This window comes from Myotis brandtii, unplaced genomic scaffold, assembly GCF_000412655.1.
Source record: "Myotis brandtii unplaced genomic scaffold, ASM41265v1 scaffold176, whole genome shotgun sequence".
NCBI lineage: Eukaryota > Metazoa > Chordata > Mammalia > Chiroptera > Vespertilionidae > Myotis > Myotis brandtii.
In genome coordinates, this window is record NW_005356519.1 from 1,975,504 (window position 1) to 1,982,026 (window position 6,523).

Genomic DNA, 6,523 nt, shown 5'->3' on the forward strand with positions numbered 1-6,523 from the left:
TTTTCCATAACTACTGCCTATTGGACAGCTGTGTGTCTCAGAAAATTTAGAGATGACAGAAGTAATTTTCCTGTTCAGGTGGAGTCCCATCAGCTTATCTTGACAGGTGAACTCAGGAGAAGAAAATAAGCATACCCTACTTTCCCCCTTCTGCAGCCTTTTTCTCTTTTGTAAAGGCTTTTTTTCCCCAAGAAACACATATTTTCTACATCAAGCTGCAAGTTTATAGTGGCACATGGGGAATGGAGCTGCAGCCATCCAACTCTGGCTATGGAGAGTAATTTAAATTTAGAACAAAAGATTAGAAAAATCCATTTGGTCCCAGATCCTAGCCATAATTCCTATTAAACTTTTTTTTATTCTAACCTGAGGACAGACTTGTTGATTTTGGAGACAGGGGAAGAAAAAAAGAGAGAGAAACATTGATGTGAGGGAGAAACATCCATCAGTTGCCTCCCACACCTGCCTGTCCTGGGACTGAACCCACAACCTAGGTATGTGCCCTGACCAGGAAGCAAACCTATAACCTTTCGGTGCACTGGATGACGCTCCAACCAACTGGACCTCACCAGCCATGGCTAATTCCTATTACATTTATCTTCAATAAGCTGATACGTTGATAGGAATTTGCTGGACACTTGTGTCTTAGTTTTTTTAATTAATTCTGAACTTTGGAGGTAGAGAAAGTAGTGTGATTTATTAGTAAGCACCCAGATGCCAACATATATTGCTAATTATGCTTTCTTTGTTCAACTTTTCAAAAAATATATAATTTTATTGATTTCAGAGAGGAAGGGAGAGGGAGCGAGAGATAGAAACATCAATGATGAGAGAGAATCATTTGATTGGCTGCGTCCTGCATGCCATACACTGAGGATCAAGCCCACAAACCCGGGCATGTGCCCTTGACTGGAATCAAATCCGGGACCCTTCAGTCCCCGGGCTGACACTCTATCCACTGAGGCAAACCAGCCAGGGCCTTTGTTCAACTTTTGCTAATAACCTGACTTTTATTCTCATAATTACCATGGGGTACATAACCTGTGAAATACATGCCTTCTGTTATAATCGTCAATAACAAAAAGCTTGAAAAGTTGCAGACTAAACCAATCAGCATATAATAGAAAAATAAGAAGACTCACAGAGGGTATTTTAAATAAAAACAGAACGTTTTAAATAATTATATAAAAATAATTAAAAGTAGCTTTTAAAAAGTATCATACTAATACTGAGGTAAAGAAATTTACATTACTGTGAGAGTGGACACATTAAAAAGAGCTTTCTCTTTCAGGAAAACCTGGATTAAAATAATGCTTTGGAGAGGACCATGAGAACACAGAGGAATTTATGGAGTTGAAGAATCAACACGTTCTAAGGACACTAAAGTATACCAGGCAGTTTAGACTCCAGAAGAAATGGAAGAGTTAAGCTGTTGCCTCAAGGCTTCCTGGATGAAAACAAGCTTGTAGACCAGTATAAAGAATACCTCTGATATCCAAGTGTTCTCCAGGGGGAAAACATCTGCGTGCACGCCATAGAATCACACTTGATGCTGATCCAGTAGGTGAGCCTAGACAAGATCTTTTTCTCTTACAAGCCACATATTGTAGAGTTAATGGAGAAAATGCTAGATGCCAGAGTGGCTGGGAATCAAAACCTGAGAATTAAGGAGCTCTGTGTAAGTCTTTGGATGTTGTTTAAACTCTGACACATTTTTTCTCAATTCCCATAATTCTCATTGGCCACAGCTGAGCCTGAAGAATGCTGTATGAGACCCATTTAAGACTATAAAACAAACTGAAAGGATGTCAGGAAATCGAACCAGTAGCATAAGAAAGTGAGAATAATTTCCCACTGTGGAATTAAAAGAGTCCAACAGAGGATAAATACAAAAGTAGGCATTAGAATGAAAATGCCTAAAGAGGATAATGACATGTGTGAAGAAGTTGGCCATTTTAATTTTGTGAGATCAGAGACATCGAGTTTTCTTCCTTCCAGAAATATAGGAAGATACCCAGGGACTGAGGAGTATTGAGGAAGGTTTGACCATAGTATACTTACAGACAAAGAAACTCCTAAAGGCTCGGAGCGACAGCTACAGAGAAGATCCACCATCTTAGAACCTTCAATAGTGAAGTTCTTCCCATTGGCTGCCCTGGCTAATCAACATCAGCCTGATCTGATTTTGGTAATGAGTCCTCAGAGCTGAAACTGTTTGCTTCTGGAAAAAGGAACTGGGATATGTGAGGAAGGTCAGGAATCTATTTGTGCATGAGTGTGTTGCAATGAGCTTTTATATATAGCTCTCTATATAGAATTTTAGACTTTATATAACTTAAGAAATGGAGAACATTGATAAAAATTTAAAATTAAGTGAAACAAGAATACAAAGTTTTACAAAATCCTTACATTAGAAGAGATCAGTATGATTCTTAATCCTGCAGCATCAGTGTCACCTGGGAGGCTGTTAAAAATGCAAATTCTTCTGCCTCACACCAGACCTATTGGATTAGAAATTGGGGGGAGAGACAGCAGTCTGTGGTGGAATAAGCCCTCCAGGTGATTCTGATAAACACTGAAGTTTGAGAATCAGTGGCATAAAATATAAAGAAATAACAGCCCAGCCTCATACTTAATCCTGCAGCATCAGTGTCACCTGGGAGGCTGTTAAAAATGCAAATTCTTCTGCCTCACTCCAGACCTATTGGATTAGAAATTGGGGGGAGAGACAGCAGTCTGTGGTGGAATAAGCCCTCCAGGTGATTCTGATAAACACTGAAGTTTGAGAATCAGTGGCATAAAATATAAAGAAATAACAGCCCAGCCTGTGTGGTTCAGGGGTTGAGCTTCGATCTATGAACCAGGAGGGCACATGCCCAGATTGCAACTGGATCCCCAGTGTGAGGTGTACAGGAGGCAGCTGATCAATGACTCTCTCGTCATTGATGTTTCTCTTTCTCCCTCTCCATTCCTCTCTGAAATCAATGAAAATATGTTTTTAAAAATAACAGATTAACCCCAAGCCATTTTTTTAAACAATCTCATTCACACTTTACATAATAAACAATGTTGGGAATTTAAAGTAAAAACCATAAATGGTGATATGGTAATACCTAATACATTTCATATAAATTACAGATGGGAATTGAAAACATTATTTATAATGACTTAAATGGTGTGTGTTTTTTAAGCTAGAATATTTTAAAGATCTTTTAAATGTATTCTAATGAGGTAATAAAACCAGTATTATATTGTGTTATATTGTATTATGATATTTATTATTTCTGCTCATCTACTTTTGTAAGAAAGTTGGTAAAATCTTCAAAGGCAGGAAGTTCCACTAATGCAGCCAAACTAAATGAAGAGAAAATCAAATACAAACTCCTTATGCTTGAGAAGAACATGTCAGACTTAAGGACATAGAACAGGAAGTGGACAGTTGGACTGAGCAACATACTGAGTTCAGTGAGCAAACCTAATTAAATCAGAAGTTTCTGACATCCAACTTCTCGCACACCAAATGCGTAAAATTAAAGTCTGAGCAATTGCACTTTACTGATGACAGGGCTTGCTACTGATTCTGAATCTGAGGACATATCTAATGAGAAAGAAAATTGATGGAGATGAAATAAGCTCAGCCAACTAGCAGACCACTGGTGTGAGAAAACTGAAAATGAAGGTCTCACAGATAAAAACTGTAGTAACAAGAGTTGAAGATAGAGGCTGTTGACAACCCAGGATGAATGATGAGCTGCCATCTAGGGATGAACTGAAAAACAGATAAATAATTTGGCAAATGAAACTTTTCCCTCGAAGTTGACCCAAGTTTGATAAAAATAATAATAATAAATACAAAACCTAGCCACAGAAAGTGGAGATCCTTAGGAAATCCATGAGCAAATAGACACGATGCTGTGAAATAAAATCAATCAAGAAGAGCATACATTAACTGGAAGAGGAGGGAGGAAGGCTCTAGATACTGAGTAGAGCAAACTTAAAACTTAGAATTTAAGAAATGGGGGTGATTGCAGAAGATGGAGAAATCCTACTGAAAGGATATCGCTCATCCTCTGTAGACAGAGTGCCCATGGCTCACTGCTTCTTACAGCTCTTGTGTAGCACAGGGAACCTGACTTTGCTCCAGTTCACATAATCTGATTAATTGACAAATGATGTAAAACCGAGTGACATAAAAATACTGTGCTTTTCAATTAATTTTCAACACCAAGAATTATGCCTGTACATTTTTTGCCTAGATGTTATATAACTAATACTAAGGACACCAGTTTAGAGATACATCCTGTAGATAAATTTGATATATTTTAAAGTAAATAGTTGGTCCTCAAGATAAGAGACAAATTATTATGATTCCTTAAAAAATACATGAAAATTTGATGATGATGAGAGAAAAGCCCTAAATAGGATAAAAAGGAGTGAAAGGGACAGAAGGAACAAGGGAAACATTTAGACTTGGTAAAAGGAAGAAAGTATCTTTATAAAGGAATAAGAGAAGTCTGGGTAGGAGCTCTTCCCTTTATCAACTAACCTAAAGGACAGAACCCTGATGAGACAACTAGACCTTCCCTTCCCACTAATGGACACAGTGCAAGGTACAGCTCTACTTGGACAGAATATTGGAATTTTTTTAATAAATTTTTTGGGGAAAAAGGATAATTAGGTACTGTGGAAATGATTAACTCATTTGTATCCCTATTATGCTACATAACCAGTTCTTTTGCTTTTTGGCATCTTTCCTACCAATACCTTTCTAAGACTAACCATATTGGGACCATGCTGTGCTTTCATGTATGTGGTAGCAGTGACATATCTTGCAGGTTCTCCTAGATGGTAGTTGTTGCTTCTTCTTGCATGTTACTATTTTGGCAGACCTGGAACCAGCTTATTCTGCTGCAATAAGGATAGTAACTCTTTCCAGCATGTGTGGGTACAATAAGAAGTCTGCAATCCGAAAGACATCCCTCACCCAACTAGGCTACCACCCTGATCTTGGACTTCTAGCCTCCAGAACTGAATCTGAATCTTGAACTTTTGGAGGAGAGCATCTGAGCTTCAGAGTTCCTACCAGGTCTCTCAAGAAATAGACCAGCAGCTACAATCAACTGCAATTTCATTACATTTTCATGTTGTCTCCCTTGACTAGAAATATATTCAGTCTCAAGAGAAGAAGCGTTCAGCAAATTAGGGCAAGACAGAACCACAGAAAACAGTCCCCAGATTTTCATGACAAATAGGATAATGCTGTACTAGACAGCGGAACCACTTTCTGTGTCATTGCATGGATATTTACAATCACCCAGATTGGAATAGAATGGAACCTGTCCCCTGTTAGCAGAGTCACCCCAAAAGAGTGGAATGATGAGTAACCATCCCAGTTGCTGTCATACAGAATTGTTTCAAAGTCAATTTGTCATTTAAGCACTCAGCAGCTCATTTAAATACTAGAGGCCCAGTGCACGAGATTTGTGCACTTGGGGGGAGGGGATCCCTCAGCCTGGCCTGAGCCCTCTCGCAGTCCGGGAGCCCTCAGGGGATGTCCGGTAGTCAGACATCCTTAGCACTGCCGTGGAGGTGGGAGAGGGTCCCGCCACCGCCACTGTGCTCCCCAGCTGTGAGCCTGGCTTCTGGCTGAGCGTCACTCCCCCTGTGGGAGCACACTGACCACCAGGGGGCAGCTCCTGCGTTGAGCATCTGCAACCTGGTGGTCAGTGCATGTATAGCAACCGGTCATTCTGCCATTCAGTGGATTTGCATATTAGTTTTTTATAATATAGGATAACATATTTGGAAAATTAAAATATATTGAAACCTTTAAAAAATGAGTAGAGTAAGCAGTACCAAGTGAGTGATAGAATCTATTCTAATTCTTATCATTAATCCATTCTGATCTGGAAACAAGCTCCTGAATATTTCTGAACTCTGGTCATTTCCCTTCATCCATCTGTATAATCATATTCCAGTACAACACAGCTTTAGCTTCTGTTACATTATAAAATACTAGAGGCCCAGTACACGAAATTCATGCATTGAGGGGGGCGTCCTTCAGCCCGGCCTGCGCCCTCTTGCAGTCCAGGACCCCTCGGGGGATGTCCGCTTGCCAGCTTAGGCCTGCTTCCTGGAGGGAGCAGGCCTAAGCTGGCAGTCAGACATCCCTCTCGCAGCCTGGGACCCCTCGCTCCTTACCGCCTGCCTGCTCGCTGCTCCTTACCTCTCGGCTCACTGCACCTTAGTGCGCTGCAGAGGCAGGAGAGACTCCCATCACCACCGCTGCACTACCAGCGGTGAGCCCGGCTTCTGGCTGAGTGGCGCTCCTCCTGCATTGAGTGCCTGCCCCCTAGTGGTCAGTGCACATCATAGCGACCAGTCATTCTGCTCATTCCACCGTAATGGTTGCTTAGGCTTTTATTATATAGAATGTTAACAGCAGGTAGGGGCTAGTGTACCTTTATTTATAACCCTCTTAGAAATTGTCCTATGTATTTTTATATCTTAATTTATTTTCAAA

The 6,523-nt window shown here is 40.3% G+C and overlaps 1 pseudogene; it reads left to right on the forward strand.

Moving 5' to 3' along the window:
* Window positions 1-5,141: 5,141 nt before the first annotated feature.
* LOC102254759 lies at window positions 5,142-5,384 on the forward strand (annotated as a pseudogene).
* The last annotated feature ends 1,139 nt before the right edge of the window (window positions 5,385-6,523 follow it).